A 23,463-nucleotide genomic window follows, 5' to 3' on the forward strand; every position below is an offset into this window, starting at 1 on the left:
TTTTAATACAAAACACAGAAATTTTTGTATTTGTTATGCTTGATTATTGATATTAACGTGTGTGATTAGACTAGGGCTTTTACAAATGGATTTGCGTTCAAGAAATTGAATTTTGGAATTTCACCGAACATACAACATAAAACTAACAATATCTGTGCATTTATAGACATTTGATAATTAATATACACTTTGCCATCTGTCCCATACGTTTTCGCCTCTTGTCTTTTATCAGTTATAACTGTTCAAGGTGTTTAATGTAAGATAACACTGCATCTTCTTTCCTTGTGAAACTTGTCGATAATGTGTATGTGTAAGAATCAATGTATTTCTTTGGCAATTTCCTATTCAGGAAATACCAAATGGACATTCAAAGGTTTAGCCGTAAAATCATCTTCTGTTAACAGTGACCCCCCCCCCCAGATAGATTTATAAAAAGTTACTCTCCCTTTGGACGGTTTTCTAAACCGTTTTCTAAAAAATGCCCCGGCCCACCCCCTGTAATTACTGGAGGCTCCCTTAGCTAAACCAGACGCCAGATGCCCTTCGTTTGAGATACGCTGTCACTATTAACATGGCGACCGCGCAAAGAAATTTTAAACAAAGAGTCACAATTAATGGTAAAGATCAAAAGTGTCACGACTCTGCGCCAAAAACTGCCGACAAGTAACATTTCTACGATAGCGTCGCAGATTCTTTTCTCCAGTGTACCGCCGCACTATCGCCGATTCGCACGAGCGGCCAGCCGCCTGTATTGCATTGAAGTGAGACCTCAGCAAACAATAAGGGTCAAGAGAGGTCACACTACAACCCGTAATGTGAACTGTTCTTTAGAGGAATGCTTTGTCAAAACCGGCAACTAGTACATACCTGAACTTATTACATAAAGAAGAGCCAATGTACAGGTTACCGAAATTGCAAAATCAAAGTATTGGTCACAAGCACCGAGAACATGGCACGAGAAAGAAAAATAGCTGTAAACAGAACAATCTTGTTGTAGCCTGAGCAGCCCATAAAAAGGTTACTGTCAAGAATGCTTAAATCTATCCTTTTCTGCCACCTTAGTTATGATCTAGATCATTCAAAAATAGCACTGCATTGGGACTAGGATGGAGGCAAAAGGTCAGCGGGCAATGGGCGATGTATCTTTGATATTTCGCCAAGACATGTTTACCTACAATTCGAATATGCAATTCCGCTCAGACATTGTTTAAATGTCTAACACGATACTTGAACACACTTTATGTTATAAATTTCTTATTGTGTATTTATACATATTGAATATTGACTGTCCCTGCGATATTGGGCGCCAAATGTAAAATAATTAGTTTACACATTCAAAGACGTTTTTAAAGGTATACAGTGAAATAAAATGGGTTGAGTTTGCACATATACATGTAAATACAACACGGATAGATTTACATGAACGTAGCCATGATTTCAAATGTGTTCGCGTTACATATATTGCAACAGGCATATACACAATGTGTATATGCCTGAATGCCTGTTAGGTTCATTCATACACCCGCACATATTTACATGTGTGGGTGTTTCATAACATACCAAGATTCGAACTAATTTTGGAGGATAGGATCTTTAAATTCTTCAATTTATCAAAAGTGGTAGGTGCCCTATATTACAAAATACCCGTAAAAACAAGTGAATTGCAAAAAAGGAAAAATAGACGATTGTACTTAAACTTGCAGATTAAACCAACATCACTTCTATATTTCAATCGTTTTATATGTTATCGCCCGAGAGAGAGAGAGAGAGAGAGAGAGAGGAGAGAGAGAGAGAGAGAGGAGTTGCTCGACATAACATATTTTAAGAGCCTGGAGTTGACGCATATTTATACGACGTATCTTCACGGTCTGAATAACGTGCTGCCACTTATTTTGAGTTGCAAGACGAAAGGTTGTTCACTGTCGTCGAAAGACAAGAAGTCTGTGCACCAATTTATATGAAGTCCTTGGGACTTATATTTCCGAGTTTAAATACGTTTCTCGGTAACTCAATTCGCATTTCAAATGGAAGGGAGCTGGGAATAGAAAAACCAGTTTATATCCACCCATAGAAACGGAGACACCCCGTGCCATTTGCCCGCGCGTGTGACTCAATTCAAACAAATGTTGAAACGACCTGTACCAAATTTTATGAACATGTACAAAATAAAGGGCCTAAATTGATGGTGTTTCATTAAAAAGAGTATCAGTTGTTGTTCCATTCACCGATACGTACATCAAGATTACGCGCTCAACAAACAATGATTGTCGAATGTTGAACTTAAATCGAGGTAAAATATGGCAGTTTTTGACGTCACACGCTTCTAACTTATACTCATAAATTCGCTTGCCACATGTGTTATTCTGAACTGAGAGTCGAGCGATTCCTTTCTGATATCATAAGCATTCGAACGGCAAAGAAAGTGCAGGAGACATCGGAGATTTCTACATTTTATTTTCAAAGTTATGTCTGACGAGACTATCGTCGCCAATAATCAAAATACGCCGTACAACCACATACTGAGAACTTAAAGTCTTCTCAGGACAACAGAAAACGACAATTAATGCCACAAAAAAGAGGGTTCTTGCAAAATCAAACTATGACACGAACACAAAAGGTCTTTGGTTGATTGAGGTCGCGAACGCGAAACGCCAAACACTATGAGCCACTGTTTTGAATTGCGCTTCACTTTCTGGTATCACCACAAATTGAGAAGTCTTGGTACCACAGAGGAAACTTTTAGTATATCTCATTGAAAATGTGCATTGTCATTACGGCTTTGTGCAAATCGCGTTCGTATACGTTCAAGACATTCCTGCTGCTTTGAGTGTATGTTGTGACCCATTGTCTTCACGGCGATTGACCCAAGTATGACCCAGATACATTTCTTAATGTTTGGTCAACGCACTGAAAGGACAGCATTTTGAAAAACTTCGAGAAAATTGGCACGAAGGGTGTGTCCTATATGGAATAAGGGACTGGTCAGTTTCTTCGGCGGGGGGGGGGCGGTGGATTCATGGGGGGGGGGTCACCCTGTTTTTGACTTTGGTGATAGGGGGATCACCATGTTTTTGAAATGCCCAATAGGGGGTCAGTGTGTTTGTAATTTGGACACAGGCTCATCATTGCCTAAAATGCATCGTGTCAGCCACAAGTTTCATCCAGTTGCATTTTTCGGCGCGCCCTTCGGGCGAGTAACTTAATAATCAGACATATTTTTCAGAATGCCCAACTATAACATATCAGGCATACATATATCAGAGATATATGTATGTTCAATAGTAGTAAAGTAAACGTGGACAACTGGGATGAAGTAAGAATTTTACACCCCATTTTATTCATTTATCTACATGAAGCGAAGGAAAAATTAACCATCCATGTAACTAAAGTGTGACCCTGACCTATATACGAACTCACGCACGCGCAGCAGTGCATTGTCCTGAACTAAGCGGGAAATTCCCTGCTGAGCATGTTTATACACGTTCCGAAGGTGTACGGGAAATTCCGTGTGAGTCATCACCATCAAACTAGCCTATATAAAGGACCCCCGTTGTCAGTCCGGCCGGCCGGTCGCGGAGTCTAGCTGATGTTGAACACGAAGTTCCTATCGGTGCGAACTAAATTTCATATCCATTCAATCCATAATGTCTTAAATATCTTTCCAGAGGTGGACTAAATCCTTCTTGTTTGAATTTCTAGTGCCTGATGAAATATGTCCTGAATAAGTTCTGACCCCGGAGCCTCCTCGTTCCGAAGGGTTGTACCTTTTTCTTGTATTTGTGTAAGCAGCTGTTTATATTGCACATAATAATGTTTATATTTCTCTCGTCTCTTTGCTACACCGTTTTCCCTTGTATTACATCAATAACAACACCTGGTATAGGAGTTAAGGCTAACAGTACCGGAACTGTCGGAATTGCTGCTATTACAGCAGAGCTTACAAGAATTCCCTTAGTCACATTAAGAGCCATATCAATTCGTCCCATTAATTTATAACTTCGTCGATATGCAGCACTTGTTCTTTCTATGTAATCAGCCAATTGTTCAACGCTTTCAACAACTGAGATGTGCATTTTTACTGTATATGTAAGGATGATAAAAATAATTGTAGTAATATAGAAATACAATATGGCAGAAGGAGGAGAAGAAAATATAGATCTCCAGGATTTCGATGATGCAAATTTAAATGATGATGATGACGCTACTGCTGAAACATTCTTTATAGACGATGATAATGCTCTTGCAGAAGCCGATCCTTTCCTTGCTAGCCCGAAGGTTGATCGCTTGAATGAACTTAGAGTAGATAAAAAATTAAGTATGATTAGGCAATTCTTAAAGGAGAATAAGATTACTGATCCGGATGCACTAAATGTATTGGCTACGGAATCTGAGATTAGGGATGGAAAGCTGTATTATAAAAACCTCAAGCTGTCTAAAGATAGAGGAGGTGGATTTTATAAGCTCACCACATTAATGAGAGAAAAAGGAGGACATGAATTTATGAGAGATGTACTCGGAGGTCGCTCTAGCGCAGAGCCTGAATATGTGAGTCGTACATTGTATTCTGAAGATGTGAAAAATGATAAAATACCGGCTGAGAAGATGACGCCAGAAGACATGGGTATATACAAAGATGAACTGACAGAGTTACGGCAAGATGCTTCCGGTAATGCAGATAAAATACAAGATTTTGAAAATAAAATCGAACAATGGAACAATCTAAACCCAGAATATATAGCTATTAATGATGAATTAAGGATTGCGAATATGCATCTTGGCGAGCTTAACAACGAAAAAGTTAAAATAAGGCTAGAGAAAAGAGAAGTGAAAAACAGTTAGAGGATCCTGAAACGAGCACCCAAGGAAAAGGAAAAGCCGAAAAAACTACTAGCTGAACTCATAACAAGAGAAGCTAAAGTTGACAATCGAATTGAATACGAACATGGTAAGATCAGTGAGGCACGTGAAAGTCTGGCTACGACTAGGTCTCTTCGTGATGTAATTTCGATCCAGAATTATCACTGAGCTGAAGCTGACAGAGTTATTTAAACGAAATGGTATTACAATTGCTGCAATACTGACTGCCCTTGGAATGACAATATCAACAATTGCCCTGGCTGTAACTAAAGGAGGAGGGGAGGAGGGGGAGCAGGAACTGGCGGGTCTGGTTCAGGTCCGCCCAAAGTATATACAAAAGCGAAAGAAATTGTAAAGCAATTTGGCGAATGGTTAAAAACCTTGGCCGCAAAAAGTGCTGCTGCAATACCCGGTCTAATCGGTTCCCTCGTCAGTTTTCTATTAAAAACAGCAGGATCGGTTGTCGGATTTGTTGGAGAACAGCTATGGATATTTTTAACTGGTTTAACATTAGTCATTATAAATAAATTATGTATTAATATATGACACCCCTACGGCATCGACATGTTTGGTGAAAAGAATATTGCAAAGTTTCTTTCTAAAAATAAAGACCTGTTTGGTTTCTCCGTCGAATTGGAATGGTGCAAACTTCGGCGGTAAATCGACATATACTTCGAGCAAATCCAGGTGTCCGACTCAAAGATGATAATCTATATCATAACATTTTAGCTTTCGTGAAGGAATGTCAAAAGACTAACTTCTTTAAGCGACTAGAATTCATAGCTGTATTCCAGGATACTGAGGATGACCAGGAGGCTCATCATCTCCAAGAATATTGGGTTCTTCGATGATTCGCGACACAGGTAATCGATTTATCTTTCAGTCAGACGGAAATATTTATGTAAAGATGTGATTTTTTTTCTAAGTCATTATATACACAAAGTGAAACTTAATTTTCTTTATAACATGTAATTTCTTTTTTTTCTTCTACTATATACATTACACGAAAAATGGGGTACGATAGAACATTATCACCGACTTTCACCAACCGAATACCGAATGGAACGAAGTCAGAAAGAACTCATCATGTGATTGCTCATAATCCAAGTGAGGCAGATCCAGGCCAGACACTTATCATACGATGTCCGAAGTTAGAAAGCGGAGTACTCTTAGTTCCAGATACTTTCGACCTGGTTTTTGATCTCGAAGTAACGGGAGGTGGAACTACCCGTGTAGTACAAAATGTTGCAAAAATTTTGGTGGAGCGAATGAAACTCACATTCGAGGGGCAGACACTTTCCGATTTGAGTAAATATAACTTTATTGAATGCTATCGTGATCTCTTCAAACATAAAAAGGAGAGAACGAACATGACACTGTACGGAATTCAGAACGAAAATCTAAGAAAATTAAGAAGCGGTGCGACCGATGCAGATGCTGCCGTCGTGGGCGATAATTTACTTTTCGACACATATAAAACAAAATATGCTATTCGTCTCACTCATCCCCTCATAACAGGCCATGGAGTTGCATATCCAAAAGCGTTAGGGAGTCATATTGAATGGGAAATTACGTTGGCACCCGCCCCCAATTACTTGTCAGTAATCAGTTTATTACAACCAATTATAAATTAAAAAACATTCAAATGGAATACGAGACAATTTCTGACCTCGATCTCGCGAGGTCAACTGCTGGTTATTACAACGGTGGAAAAAGTTACCTTTACGAGCATATACATTATTTTAGAACAATCCCATTCAAAGAATCGGACACGGTTATCAATGAAAATATAAATGTACCACGACGTAGCATTAGAGGTATCGCTATACTCTTCACTAAAAATCAGAATCAGGCAGAACTGAACAGTGAACTTTTCTTTAACCCATCCATTGAATCTGTGTCTGTATCAATCGAAGGCATTGCAAATAAAGTGTACGCTCAGAAGATGATACCAAGACAATTTTGGCGAGAGGTGCGACGGTATTTTGCTGAAGATAAAGATTGGTGTGAAATTGATATAGATGAGGCCGATTATTGAAGAATAAATTCTGTCTGTTTATCGATCTGCGTAGTTTTAAAGATATTGAGTTTCATGGAAATGGTTTAAAAGTAATGAACACAAAGGACGGAATTCAACTTGAGATCCTGAAGAAAGATACCGCGTGGGGTGGCGATGACGCTCACAATGATAATATATTTGCCCACATTTATGTTATCAGTGATGCCCTAGTCTCTATTGAAAATAGTAGATTAATGTCTTTACAATTTTAACCATGACCCGTCGTCCGTCCTATCGGCCATGTTTCTGCCAACCATTCGCCCGTGTCTGGATTGTATAACTGCACACGTTTGATATCATTTGGCGCCATCATGATTTTACTACGCTTTTCACTACGGATTTCTCCAGCCTTTTTCCGTACAAACTGTACAAATTGTGCCGGCTCGGGCTTCTTCCCAGTTTCAAACAGATCTTTATAATCTTCAAAGTTCAAATGTTTTCTAACACAAACATCTTTCACCCCTTTATTTTTTTCTCTCCGAAGTTGGAGTTCGAAAAGCATACACTTTCGAGCGTATGCCGACAAAATCAAGAATAGGTTCACCATTCAACTCATCTTTAAATTTACCTATCACTTTTTTATTAATCTTCGGAAAGTTGGGCGCGAACTCATCCCACTAGTATCATATATAGACTTCTCACCATTCTTTTCCACATCTTCACGAACTATATCATTGAAAGTTACGTCGGATCCGGGGAGGGTATTGGTACACTGTAAACAAAACTGTCAGTATCCATGTAGGCTAATCGTATTCCAGGGAACTGGGCCCGAAAGTAATTGTAATGCGTCTCATACATAAGCAGCTTAGAAAGTTCCAGTACTGCTGCGCCAATGAAAACTGGTTTTACATATCTATGCTCATCCGTTTTCAGTTCCAGTAGGGCACTGTCGCAGGAATCACCATCCTCTTCGGAAGTTATGAAAGTTATATGTTTCATCTTTGGATTATACTTCTGAATCTTTTTACGTCCACTATCCGTGCCGTTCCAGTCCGAAACAAATTTAAAGTCTCTGTACTTTCGAACATCTTCTATTGTCTTACCGAACATTGCATTATTCATCAGCTTATAGAAATTCTTTTCAAAATCTGTCTCCCCTTTGCCCTCATTTTAGTGTTAAAGTCGATATATTTCGCGAGACATGGAGCTTCATCGAAAGCAAGCACCCGATAAATCTTTTTCAATCTCATTCCCATCCGAAGATAGAATTCCAGCAACTTGTAGTGTAAGACATAGGACTCTCTATCCATCACACTTGTAATCAGTCGACCGCCCTGCCTCGGAAATTCATAGTGATGCGGTGCTAATGGCAAATCGCTGTGTTCTTCATGTAATTCGGCTGGGTATTCTAAGTCTACTTCTAGAAAACTTGGTGGAAAGGTGGAACCAGGTCCCCACCCTCCGCCAGCTCGGCCCCCCGCTCCGCCTCGGCCCCTTCTTCCCATTCCTCCCACTCTTCCATCGTCATCCAATGAAGTCCGCCCGTAGGCATTGCCTGACTCATTGCCCAGCCGTAGAGATTGTTTGCATCGAGATATTTTATTTCGGTCACCGGCTTCTCTGGATCGTAATTCCCGCCGGCGGGGCCAGCGTAAGCAGGATGATTTGTCTGTAAATAATGAATATTACACTGGCTGATACCGCCTCGAATTCCCCGTTGTACGAAAGTCATCTGCTCAGCATCTTGAATGAGTTTAAACTTATTACCCGTGTAAAGTAACATAGCATCCCATGTCAAGCCAGGCGCTGACATGTAATGGGCCGGATCTAACTTATATGCTTCTAAACATGTGTCGCGAAAATTTTCGAATATATTAGCAAGAAGGAGAACATCCGTCTCACAATAGAATTCCATATAATCACGAATCGTCTTACATCCAACTTCGTCCCATACTCTTAATGCATGTTCGTAATCGGACTCTGAAATCCCCTCTTCCGTCAATTCGCTATAAAATTCCCCCTCTCCGGGAGCTGGTTCTCTCCCAGTCTGTCAACCGAGTCTAAATATTCGTAGGGAAGAAACCTTTCGCCCTTTGAATGTCCGGGTACGAAGTGGGCCGCCGTCCACCCCTGGGTCTCCGGCACAGTTTTGCCAACTTCGCCAATGACCCCATCATCAGCTGAGCACTGTCCATAAACTTTATAGAAAAGAAACGTCTCTTTATCTCCCTCTTCCCTCCGGCAACAACAATTGAGGCGTGAAAAATAAATGTTTTCGAGAGACCCATAATTCCTCCATTGCTCGTCTTAGCTATGATTTTAGGCTCTGGTCCGGAACCCCCATCATCTCCTTCGGTAACGATTTCATGTAATTCTTTCAAAATAAAAGAACCATCGTATCCCTTGAGGTTGTGAAAGTAGATAGGAATGGTTCTCGACGGCCGGCATCCTTCGCAATAGAAGGTCGCCTCCTCCTTCACTACTCGGTATCCTGCCGGCTCTCCACATGCAATACAGACTGGATCACATCCGTCGCGCCGGTAATTAGAAGGATCCCTCATCGGTATTATTTTCCAATAATACGATTTAGAATAATACTCGGCCCGTTCTTTCATATCCTTTAGAAAGTCTGTAACACAGGAGAGACCTGTGAATGTTCTTTTACCATAAACAGTGGGTCGGCCGGGCCTCGTTTCGAAGGTCCCCACCCCCGTTCCACCCATAACATATGAAAGACAAATTGGAATGTGCGGCCGGTCCCCTTCTCAATAATTGCCTCAGTATCTGCATAGACGACGTAGGGAGAAGGAACCTTCTTCCGATGTCCTTCAAATTGACACACTTCCTTAGGAAAATCTGGCTGGGCAGTGTCTGTTCCACAGTATACCTGATGTTTTTCTAATTCTTCTGTTGACTTAAAACCTCTTTTACAAACCATACAAATACACTTCCGTCTGCGCTCATTCTTTCGATTAGTACGAGAATTACGAAGGCGATTTTCCGCAGTAATTGGTACGAAGTGAGAACGGCCGCCGTCTTCACCAACTATCAGTAAGATATTTGCTATTTGATTCCTATCGGCTTCACCTTCGGAATGGGCTCCGCCTTCCGTTCCGTCAGGGCTCCGCTACAGCTACTATATAAACATTTATTCCGGACGGATCGGGATCATTTTCGTAGATCTGAAATACTTGAAGTTTGATGCTGGATTTTGCTGCTCGAAGCGCCTGAATACAGTCAGATCGGCGGGCGTGGGCGTGGGAATACCTTCCCAACAGTAGTCAGCAATAAATGGGGCGTACGTATTCCATTTTCTCCTTACCTGACCACATTTCTTTTCACGAAACTCGGGGTCGGCCAACTTTAAACTTGCTACGATGGCGTATTGAAAACAGTTCTCGCTGCCCGAAGGTAGCACCAGATCGCTCACACAATGCTTATTTTTTAACCATCTGGGAAGTTGGACTGCGCCAGCTCCCCCTTCGGAACGCTCCAGCCCCGAGTAAAACTTCTACTAGAATTACTTCAAAATTAAGTATCTCCTCGAGAACGAGACCAGAACCCTCAACATTTTCAATTGTATCAAGCATACGATCGTAGCGATCTATTAATTGTTGCCCCACATCCGATCCCGATCCTCTTACATCTTTTGTGTATGTATCATTTAATTTAACATACAATGAACGCGGTTGTGTATTACCAGTTTTCGGATCCGATAATTTGACTTCCATTTCAGTATAAACAGAGTACATCTTTCGTTCCGAATGGTTTCTTTGACCATACCTTCAATATCCACCAGCTCCCCGATATCCTTGACTCGCTTGACTTCAGGAAATTTTTTTGTAAAACTGCTCCCTTGAATGCTGTATGTAAACTGGCCATCTTTATGATATATACTATCCTAAAATTTTTAAAATGAAAAAATAATTATTCTATGATAGGTCATCAAATCCACTATAATATTTTTGTCAGCATTTATTTGTTTATATATCTCACCTAATCTTTCTAAGTCGACTAGTTCTTCCACATCTTGAATTTCTGGTTTATTAGGCGCAGCACAAAATATAATCTCTCAACAGTGAAAGAAAGGCCACGCTTACTTAAGCGCGGTTTAAATGCTAAGAATTCTATCTTACTACCTTTCGGATATTACGAGGTACAATAGCAGGATTTTCTCGGACTGGTAGTAACGGACTCACTGTTTTAAAACCGCAGTCAATTTCTTGAACCATATCAATACATGTAGCGAAATCGTGATTTCTCCCTCTCCCTCTTTTAAACTGAAATTTAAAATACCTCATGCCCGGCTGTGCCTCGCTCCCTCGCTTCTGATACACTTTAGATGGATTGTAAAATCCGCAGGAATTATTCTTGGAGTGAGCGGCCAGGCTTGCAGCATAACTTTTAGCAGTGCTTGCATTGAAACTTTCACCTAGGGTACGGAATATTATTAAATCGGTAAACTTTTGAAGACTCGGTTGCCAACGGACACACACCCCATCGCATGTAGCAGGATCTCCTCCCGAACCATATTTAGGTCCGATGTTGAAAACTACTTCTAGCTCACTGTCTACGTATATGAAAGGATCTACATATTCACCAAATACTAATTTGCCTCCATCATCAATTTTGATGTTTTCTCCGGTTTCAAGTATTTTTATTGCATCTGAAATAGAAAGGATTGTCATTGTCTTATCGTATATATCTTAATAAAAAAAAATTTAAAAAAATTTCTATGATATAGTATCCCAAAATGTCATACATATTCATAAATGGACCAACTGGAAGTGGTAAGAGTTACGATGCAGTAAATTTGGATCCGTATCACGTACCAGAATTTGACACTAGTTTTTCCAGCAACATTGCCGACTTTTATAATGGGCGCCACGTTTCGATTGCCGATTTTCAGAACCAGTTTATAGAACATACGCTTAGTTTACAATGTCAGGCTGGGAGGAGGAGGGAGGAGAAACCTCCCCCCTCCTTCAGAACAATACATTATTTGTGACTCTTCCATAATTCAACATCTGACTTTTTCTCGAATCCGGGGCGTTTCCACGGAGTGGGAAGAAAAAAAGATTGTTTCTAGAGCATTTGACCATTTACCCAGTTTCATTATCATATTCAAAGATATGCCTTGGGATTATTGCAGGCGGAATGTGTTGACTCGAGCCAGGTCGTACGAAATAGCCGCCTTAGAAGAACTAGAAGAGATTCACAATAAGTTCAAACAGACTTTCTTAGAAATTTGCCACGACTACAGACTTCCATGTTTGGTAATTCGGAACGCTCTTACCCCCCTCGTTCTCAAGAATATACTTAATCCAACAATTGATACCGAGACAGTCGGACCAGTAGAATATCCACGAGCTTTTGACTTTGGAATTGCATGGGGCAGCTCACGCGATAGCGGCAGCCAGGGATTTTTAATAGACGGTTTCAAGGAGGAGGAACTTGAAAAAGCGTACTTCCCACCTGGTCAAGAACAACTAGAACAACCTCGAGTCTCACTAAAGAACCTACACAAACTTCTTAACGCTTGTGAATCTGTGTGTGCTTATAATGCTTCGTTTGACCTACGAGCACTTGACATTATGAAACCCTACGGTTCTGTAACACCGGACTTTGAAGTTACTTGTCTATGGCTCATGTCAGTTGTGTACATTATACTTCAACCAGAAACTTATCGATAAAGCTGAAAAAGGGGGACTCGAAAGAACGGACTGTGGTAACATGAGAAGTCGTTTTGAAGATCTTGCAAACTTAATATGTTCAGGAACTGAGGGGGCCCCACCTCATCCACATACGGCCGAAAAAGATGCAGTAAGTGAACATTACTTACGACAGTACATGATAAATACTTGGCCAGGTGGGGGGTGGAAGTGGGGTGGTAAACTGACACTTTCGGCTTTCAAGAAATTAAGACTTTTTCCATGGTACTTATTGAATAACTTTCGTAAATACTTACGTTAGTACTTGACAAGTACCAGCACAGGAACTTACGAAGTTCTAATAACATTTCCTCTCGGCTCCCAACTATTGAAACTTTCTGGATAACCTTTCCATTTTATCAGATAATATTTCTTTCCTCTAATTTTTTTCGTCTTCAAAATTCGTTCAACTCTGTACAGCTCGTCGCGTTCTGAAGGTGCGCTCTGAAGTTCATCGGAGTAGAAAGTGCCGAGTATTTCCTCTCCATTCAGATCTTTTATTTTGTAAACTGGTGGCGTTCCCAAGCCAGCTGCGTACACAACTTTTGAAACACGAAAATCTCCTCTGTCCAATTTGGTAAATATCCTTTCTTAAAAGTGGTCTTGTATTTTGTAATTCGAACCCGTTCTCCCGGCTTGAATTCAGGGTTGGCTCCCCGGCTGCCAACTCAGGACCGAATAGTGTATAAAATGCCTGCCAATCGTTCTCCTCTGTTACGTCCCTGGGTTTCATTTTGATACTTCCGTGAACGGTGTTATTGTAATTCTCGAGAAGGTGGGGTAGAATGGGGAGCCAGGAACGTGTCTGTTTATATGTAAAGTATTTCCACATCATCGTCTTGAGGGTCCGATTAAAACGTTCAACGACGCTAGCTTTTTTGTCACTGTAGGTGTGAAACCAATGAATGCCTGACTCCTGGAGCCACCCCTGCATTTTTCGATTAGTAAATTCCCGCCCCTCATCTGTCTGAAGTTTGTCGGGCCTTCTCCCGGATTTCTTAATCACGTCTTGTAGCGCCTGCAACGTATCATCAGCCGTTTTTGACTGTATTGGCCTAGCCCAGGCATATTTACTGAGTACATCGATTACTGTTAGCATGTATCGAATGTTATGATTCTCTTTTGCGAAGGGGGAGGGAATTCCACGAGGTCGCCTGCCAAAACTCGTCCACCGATGTTACGAAAACGCGCCTCCCGCCCGAACACCCCCCGCGAGTACGAGGTACCGGTTTATGTAGATTATAAGTTAGCTGAGTTTTTAACCAGTCCTGCACCTCTTTCTTAGTAACGTGGAGTCCGCTGGCCCGTGCTGCGTCATACAATTTTTGTACACCTCCAAAACCAGTTTTCGGGTTGTAATATAATTCTCTAAGAGTGCCTTCAGCGGAGCCTTCGGCTTCAGCTTCCATAATTGCTATATTATACGAATAATTTTATGTCGTACGGATTCCGTAAACGAAATACTAGTTTACTGAATGGTCTACTTTTCAATTGCTTGATTAGGCCCACGGCTTCCTGTTCTGACACCTCCATTCCATATTCTTTTATAATAGTTTTGTTGTCTATCTTGTTCGGTGTGTAAAATAGTACTAACATCTGTATGTTTTCCCTAATGGTTTACTAATACTAGTATATGTTGAGTCAGAACCCAGACAGATAATCCGTCATGTCTTGCGCTGAAACCAAGTTGGACTAAAACGTTACTGCGCTTCTTCATATCTTTGGACGAGGCGCAGTCATCGAGGATTATTAAAGTGTTCGTTCCAGCCCATTCTTTATGCACGTAGGTTAATGTATCATCCACTGCATCGAGTCCGACTGGAAATATAAACACATTATCATCGGTGAAAATGAATCTTCTATTATACGCTTTATTATTCATGAATGTTGGGCAAATGAATATCACATATTCGAATTTCCTTAAGTACGGACCGGTGAGGAGGTCCAACATAAATTCTGTTTTGCCAGAATATGTCGGTCCAGTTATAATCATGTTGAATGGTGGGGTACGTATATTGACATTTCCTCTGGATCTATATACTGTAAATTAATGAATCTCTTCTAGTTCTTTTAAGTTACTGGTTCGAGTTAGATGAAACCCAGTCACATCGACAGCATCTGAATGAACTATATAGTTAGTGACTTTATTCCAGTACCTACAATAGTAATGAATATTGCTAAAGATAACAAACCAATTTTACCATATTCGTGAATAGGGTCTACGCTGGTCACGGCTGCTGCCCGTTCTGGGGAGGGGAGGGGAGGGGACCGAGTCGTGTCATTGTGAGGTGACTCTCCGGGCTCGTCCTGCCACTTCACAGGATCCCCCCCCTCCTCCCCTCCCCCTCCATCTCATGTACAGCACTTTCTCGAACTTCCGTGTTTATATCACCATTCACCCCGAAGGACATAGATTCTGTTGCGTATTGCAATTCATTATTATAACCCGAGATTGCCGGGCCCGAAAGAATGACCATCTCAGACGGTAAGAGAAGTAAATTTGGTGAGACTGCCATATCAAGTTTGACGCCAGTATTCATTATTGTGTCTTGATATCGCCTATAACTAATTACTTTGTCGGTATTACGAATTTCATCTTCGAGGAGAACACCGAATTCTTTTCGGACTTGCTCTGCACTGCCAGTATCGCCCACTATGGTACTAGCGAATATTTGCTTGTGCGCCGAGTATGCAATATACGTAGGCTTCAAGGCTTTCATTGAGGCGGGCGAGACCGGCCTTTGTTAGTCCCGAGTCTCCCTTCAGAGGAATGAAACTATTGTATTGTCCCTCCGATCCATCATTTCGGAAGAAATAATAGTGTGTCTGTCTTTGTCGGGCAGTACATGTTTTTTCTTTCCAAAAATGGTATGTGTATAGAAAACGCCTCCGTCGGCGGAGAGGAAAAAGTCATGACCGTTGTATATCGCTTTTGGCTGTCGAACAGGCCACGATTAGTGTAATATTCATATCCATAACCAAGACCTTTATTTTGACCTTTTCGATAACGAAAGTCGGACTTCGTTGGACTTATATTTCCAAATTCTGTACATAGAAGTTCATATTGGACGAGATTGTATGGATTGTCGCCGGCTTTGAAGGTGGGGGTATCGTCTGGAAGTGCAACGCCCATTTCATGAAGGATACGACGTATTGTAAAATATACATGGAAACGGCAGAATGATCGTATTTGCGGAGGAAATTTCTTATCAAAGAGATGGGCGAATGATATACCACAACCAGTAGTGCTGCACCATACAGCGAAATTCAGTTGCTGGTCCCAGTATTTCATGTTTGGTCCGCCCAGCCAGACATTACTTTCTTTCGCTGATCGATGAGTGATTACGTTATCTTTGAACACATCCCGTGGATGAAAAGTAAATTTATCTGTCGGCGTTACATATATTTCTAAGTCCATGAGAATAGGTTTTATTCCTCCGTCCGGTTTGGAAGGAATATCAGCATGCTGTACTGTTGGTATGCTCGTCTTATTCAATTGAAAAGCAACTGGGAATAAGTCTGTACTCATTATTCGTGTTTCTATATACATATAGATTTAAATGGAGGAGAATTTTCCCGGAATCCCTGTCGGAATCCCTGTCGGTACGGTTCTGTTAGGGGTACTAACATTCCAGACTATGTTAATACTTTATTTCGGATTCAGGTTTAAACGAATTTTTTATTTTTACTAAGAATAGATAACATACTGCAAACAATGGAGAATTTAATAAAGTCATCAGCAGCGGCAAATATGGCAGCGCATTCCGAAGGGCTTCGGCGCCTTCGGACAATAATCAATCCATAATAGAGACAAAACGTGAAAAAATACTCTGTGTCATCGCAAGTGGTCAAAGTAAGTTATTTTTTGGTAAGGAGTTTACAGTTAGAGAAGTGGAAAAGTGGAAAGATGAATTCATAACACGAGCCTTTAAAGTCTATGAAGCGAAATACAGTTCTCTTATAAGTGATACCATCACTCAAAGTTTCATAGATCTAGGAGCCCGTGCAATCAGTCAGGTAGTTCCCAATCGATGATCGAGATAACTATGCCACTGATCTTAAAAGGATTTTATTCTAAACAGTGAAATAAAACGATTATCAGGGGGAATAGCGTACACCGTGGGGGCCCCTGATTGCTCTAATTTCCACCGGTTTAATTACGGGTAAACATTTAAATTTTAAAAAATCGGGTTTAATATAGTACCTGAAATAAATGGATTCAACTTCGCGACTCAGCAAACGGCTCCGCCAGGGACTCCGTCAGAAGCCCCGCCGACGACCCCCACACCGCAAACGGCTCCGCCGACTCCGACACAGCGCAACATAGAGAAAGTGACGTTACCGCCGAAGCATCCAGGGAGAGTTGCTTCAGGCAAGCGACTAGCGGAATGGAACAGGCAAACAGGGAGAAGAAACTAAAAGCAATGGAGGGGGGGAGAGGGGGGAGGGGATATGATGCGGTAGCAGACCTACGCCTACAATGAAAGAACAGTGTGATAATAATTCACGTGGTATAATAAATGTTATCTTGTTTTAGGAATTGTGGGAGTTTCATTGACTGCATTAGGGCTATATTGGGGGCGTGCTCGACATACCCCTGTTCCGTCCGGAAGATCCTCCACAGAAAGCGAAAAAAAACAGAGCACGTAGCAGCTCCATCCGGAACAGTTCCGACAGGGGTTCCGAGAGGAGGGGAGGGGGAGGGGGAGGGGGGGTGTTCCCAGCTCCTCTACATTGTATGAGATGGATTAACTCCCATATTTTTATTTTTATTTTTTATTTTATATACTAGTCAGCAATCATGGATATTAAAACAGTTGTAAACACAATGTACGATGGTATTGTAATCGCAGGACTTGCGATGGGATATCTTATGATCTCCAGCAAATTTCTGAAAATAGAGGTTGGCGATCCAAGTCGTCCAAATTTGACTCGATTGGCAAAATTAGGCGGTGCGACTGCTGCCGCGGTTGCGACCAAAGATCTCCTTGAACAGAAAAATATTCCTGCAGAACCTTATACTTCGTAATGGGCACCTTCGGAATAATAATAATATTCATCGAACATTTATACTTAGTAATATATACATACAACGTACAACGATGATCATTTGGATTGAAAGCAAAACAGGTGAACCTGTTACTGTTAATTTTTACCCTTGTATTGACACGACACAGTTTACGAAGATAAGACTGCTAGAGTGCGGACTATATAATTCATGGCATAACATAACATCGACGAATAATGTAATAAAATATCAAGAAGGTGACCAACCGAAGAAGACTAAATCAATACGTCCAGGTAACTACAATATCGATACGTTAAACAAAGCAATCGGGTTGAAGCAAAAAATTAATTTGAAAAACATCTGCCGACAAACCACGTTCTTCTAACTTTGGCTAAAGATGTTAAAGTTTATTTCAATGCTACAGGTAGCTTCGCCAACGTCGTTGGCTTTTCAGATAAGCCAGAGGACAACCAGTTATAAAAAGTACTATGAGTCCGAAGAAAGTGGATTTCTTAACAGTCACTAAATATATAGTTCATTCAGATGTAGTCGATGTTACTGGAAATTATGTTTCATTTGGTTCGGGTGCCTCCGGAGGATACATACAGGGGAAAGTATCGAACTGTTTACAAATACTTCCCATCCGGGATACGAGAGAAATAAGTGAAAAGGTTACTTACGATTTTAAAAACGGAGCAATTTCTATGCCATTGAGAAAAGGGGGAGATTACATGAATTCAATGCGTATCTGGATAACAGATCAGGATGGGAACATGATCGATTTCAATAACTGGCCAATTAGCTTTTGTATTGAATTATTGTAGTCCCGAAGCGGGGCCGGTGTAACCCTATCGGAAGATAAACCATCCCACGACCAATCCTCCAGCAATATATATCATTTCATATTTCTTTTGCTCAGGATGGGTTGATAATAATCTGAGAATTGCGCTAACGCTTGCGCTGGACTTGACGTAGAGTTGCTTTGCACCGCTTCTGCTTCTTCCAGGATTTCTGCATCTGTATCTCTTAATTCTGCCGCAGCATGTGCATCCTTTGCCTGATTTTCTCTTTCCCAGTCAGCCTGGAGTAATCTTTTTTCTGACCAGACGTTGCGATCATGTTCAAATTTTTCTAATGCTTTATCATGTCGAATTTTCTCTTCAATAAGAGCTCACCATTCCAGAAAGCTTTTGTCCGATAATATTTCCTCCTGTGAATGCCGTTGCATTTAATACAGCACCGGAACTGTCATTCCTATAGCTGAAGCCATGACTGTGTATTGTATATTACAAGGTATATTTTATTTTCACTGTATATAGGTCCCTACGGAGTATGTCTGATCCAAGTGGCTTCGGTCTAGGTACAATTCGTATGCAAAATCTTGAGCTTGAAGATCTGAGTGATGTTAAAGTTAACAATAATACTAAGATGGCTGCTAATCATAATAAGGATTACGTCCTTCGTTATAAAGACCGCGAAAAATATTTCGTTTTAGCCAATGCCGCGGCGCCACCCCACGAACATGCTGTAGAATTTTCCGAACTTAAAGACATTGATGAAACTGTAATTGACGCCACAAAGGCTTCGAATGATTCTACTCCTTTTGCTCTGACATGGGATGGGGATAGTCAGAAATTCATGCCTTATAATGTGCCGCGTAACATCTTAGATATATTGGATAGTGAAATTGCAGGAGGTGTTGCTGAACCACCAGGAACTCCGAATGTGATTTATTTTGATAGCAATGTAAACAAATAATATAAGTGTTAGATTTTCGTAGTTGGCTTACTCCTACGAATCCATACATTGCACTTCTTGGTATCCAATTCATCTTAAAATTAGTCCTCTTAATACAATAATGAAGGCAGATAATACACTAAGAAGGTGGATAAACGAGGGGGAGAATTATTGCTCGTATACAGCTAGCGGAGTTCCAGTTAGATTATTTTGGGACACAACTTTAAAGAAACTGGGTCTTAAAAGTGTCGGTGATGAGGCAGCTGTTCTCACTTTACAGACTGTAAATCAACAGATGACTGATAATATGAAAATACTTCAACATGGTACAGTTCTCATTAGATGTGTAAAGTTAGCTACTGGAGATGAATTTGACGATTTGGTTGGATATTATGCTATGAAAACAGATAACAGAACAACTTGTGATATTATCATAAGTATTGATAAAGATCGGGGAGGGGAAATGAGTATTGAATGTTTTGTTGGTGGGAATAGAATAGAGAACGACTTAGGAACTACATTTGTACGTAGAGATAAAAGAGTGAACACTTTAGATATCAGTACCATTCATCTGAAACGTCTCATATTATTTGAAGTAATGGTCTTCCGTCACATTTTAAGTTCAGAGGAAATTACTAAAATTTTATCTATCGGGTGAACAAGTTCGCACCGATAGGAACTTCGTGTTCAACATCAGCTAGACTCCGCGACCGGCCGGCCGGACTGACAACGGGGGTCCTTTATATAGGCTAGTTTGATGGTGTGATGACTCACACGGAATTTCCCGTACACCTTCGGAACGTGTATAAACATGCTCAGCAGGGAATTTCCCCGCTTAGTTCAGGACAATGCACTGCTGCGCGTGCGTGAGTTCGTATATAGGTCAGGGTCATACTTTAGTTACATGGATGGTTAATTTTTCCTTCGCTTCATGTAGATAAATGAATAAAATGGGGTGTAAAATTCTTACTTCATCCCAGTTGTCCACGTTTACTTTACTACTTTCAATATTTTTAGCGTGCTCTTCAAGCGTATTACGTTAATATATCAGACATTTTTCAGCACACCCTTCCTGTGCATTACTTTGATATACAAGACATATATATCAGAGATATCAGGATGTTCCATTTTTTCTCCGCGCCCTTCGGGCGCCATACTTTAATAAATCAGAGATATATGCCAGAGATATCTTGATGTTTGCTAAGTGAAAGTGTACTATTATGAAATCTGCATTTCAAATGAAAAGCATGACAAATTCCTGATACTTTCTGTTCTCTCTATGAGAATTAAGTATGAGAAAGCAACATGCACAAATATCAATGTTACAAGAAAAGGTCATCTCAGACTCTGCACACATCAGATTTGGCTAAAATGCCTCTCTATTGTTCCCCAGGAGATTTAATTGGATGGCTGGCAAGTCTTAACACCCATCAAAGTTAACTGCTTTTTCCTGTTGATATTCATGATTGACATCCATTTCTGTACAACAGTTCAGGACATCCGGTTAAGCATAGAAAGTGTGAAATACATTCACAGCTCAATCAAAATGTACTGTATTCAAACTTTAAGATTGACACTTTGAAATTCCTTACAACTGACATGCCAACATTTCATTAAAACACAGAATGACTTCAAATATAAATGTATGTAAAATATAACAATATATTTACATATATATATATATATATATATATATATATATATATATATATATATATATCTATATATATATATATATATTGTTGATGTTTATTACACCTCACTCATTCAGCGTGCACTGTCATTGGTTAAACACGACTCACGTGATATGTAAAAGAACGTGATAATGCCCTCTGCGAACTTGACGATGCCCTCTGCGTTTGATATTACATGGATGACGTCATTTTACTTACTGCGCATCCTCTATGCGAAACGTCATGCAGAGCTGTCACCGGCACAGTTGGACGATATTTTGATGCAAGTAAACAGAAAACGAACGAAAATGGCAACAAGGAATGCATTTTCTGTGTTCAGCGACTATGCAAGCAAGCAAATTTGGATACGGCCAACCGAGGAGATCGGCAAACTGTCAACGGCAACCCTATAGACTCGGCACTGACAACATTTTACGCTGAGGTTCGGACTCATAAAGACGAACTGTACTCGAAGAAGTCTTTGTGTTTTTGGGCCTTTGCTTGTTTGCTTGTTCGGTGTAATAAAAATAATAACACATGAGAGCTAGGGCAATATCACGTTTTTTGCCTGCCCTCGGGCTGGTGGTCATGATCGAAATACTGATGATGCCCTTGCCTACAGGCACGTGAATGTAGGTATATGATAAGAACATTAACTGCATGGTCCGATCCTCAGGTCAAATCCAAATATACTGCAATTTTTTAACCGCGCTGAGTATGGCCTAGAACATTTGACACAACTTCAACATCCTAACATCGAACTGTTTTTTGTGTCAGGCCCTTTTAAATTCGTTTAAAGGAAAGCAAATAATGATGACTATCAAAACCAAAAGTTGGGCAACTGATCTCAGTGCCAAAAAAACATATGAAATCAGCGAAAGGTTAAAAACAATCACATAAAACGTTTTATTTCTGAAAACAGCCTTTCACAACAAATATTTCTAACATTGAGAAAAGCGTGGGCTTGAAATATGTGCCAACACGGAAAAGCTAAGGACCAAAAACTCCGATCATGGGTAAGTTTTTGCACCACTAACACTGGATTACACACAAATGGAGTCAATACATATGTGTCGAAACCCACGTTAGAAGACGAATAACAAAAAATTAGGCTTACTCTTTATAGGTGACCAAGGCAAATGACCATGAGGTCAAATCACAATGAAGGCGCGATTTTGCACGATGTTTAAATATCGGACAATCTAGTATCGAAGTTTCATGTCCAACATATTTCTATCATACATAACAATCTCGGGTCTAATATCGATAGGTTAGACGATACTTGAATGACCTACCTTGTGTCGCAGCATGACGGGTCTGTGAAATTGCCGATGTTTTACGAGTTTGTTAAATAAACAAGTCACTCTTAGTCTCTGGTTGTACATTCACTCCTTTTATTTCTAAAGCCCACGTTTCGAACCCACACGGGGGTCCTTCAGGGCACTAAACAAATGAAAGAAAACATATTCAAAGCGTAAATACAAAGATAACAAAGCTATTTGTGAAAGCCGTACAGAAGTGGTAAAAATGAATACAGTATAGTGGTTGCTAAATTAATGGATACAATACGCAATATAATAGTTGCAAAACATAAAGAAGATGAACTGATAAGGAAATACACTATTTATAGTGGTGAAACTTACATTGTAGGAGCGTAGAGCCGGTAGTGTGTGGCTCAGACTCTAGGTGGAACAGAGTGTGAATGAGAGGGCTCCCTAGTAGCTAATACAATGGTGAAAATGAAAATGTTTTACCTCAGGCTGATACATATCGGCGATTTTGGACTCTAATAATCGATACTCGATGATACCAGAATGACTTGCCTTGCGTCTCGAAACGCCGATAACTAATATCGATACTAGAATAACTTGCCTATGTCTCTGCACGTCTGGTCTATGTCTTAGTAAAATCGCCGATGTTTGCGGCGATTTTGGGACTCTAATTTCGATACTAGTCGATTCTAGACTTGTCAAATCGTGGGTTAATATCTGATATACTAATATATCGGAGATTTTACCATCTTACAGATCTGGCCAAGCCCAACTTCTATAACAGACGATACTATATATATGCTACTTGTCAAATCGTGGGTAAGTAACGATTTACATCGGGATTTCCACTGCGTTACAGATCTGGCCCGTGTTCTGGCCAAACCCCACTTCCGTAGTCCGTAAAGTAGCCTATATAGGAGATTTCACCACCTCACATCTCTGACCAAACAATCCTACTTTTTCGGTACTGTACTGTCTAGTAGCTGTAAATATCCGATATCATATATATAAAGTGTAATGTGTATGGAGTACAATGTTGATAATTATTTTACATTATGTTCTTATTTTAAACTTTCGCCTCTTTTTATTCGTCGTCAAGTTTTAGATCTTTGGTCTATTCACAAGTGTGTCAATTTCATTACCGATTGTCCAGATATTAATAGCTCCTTCACTTTCTTTGTGCCCCCAAGGCGTCTCAGGTCTTCTG

The 23,463-nt window shown here is 40.4% G+C and overlaps 1 protein-coding gene across 1 annotated transcript in view; it reads left to right on the forward strand.

Annotated features, from left to right (window-relative positions):
- Positions 1-23,463, forward strand: part of LOC139128372 (solute carrier organic anion transporter family member 3A1-like) — a 34,373-nt gene that overhangs the window by 855 nt on the left and 10,055 nt on the right. The gene's annotated exons all lie outside the window — the stretch shown is intronic.

The sequence above is a fragment of the Ptychodera flava genome, unplaced genomic scaffold (genome assembly GCF_041260155.1).
Source record: "Ptychodera flava strain L36383 unplaced genomic scaffold, AS_Pfla_20210202 Scaffold_51__1_contigs__length_905262_pilon, whole genome shotgun sequence".
Lineage (NCBI taxonomy): Eukaryota > Metazoa > Hemichordata > Enteropneusta > Ptychoderidae > Ptychodera > Ptychodera flava.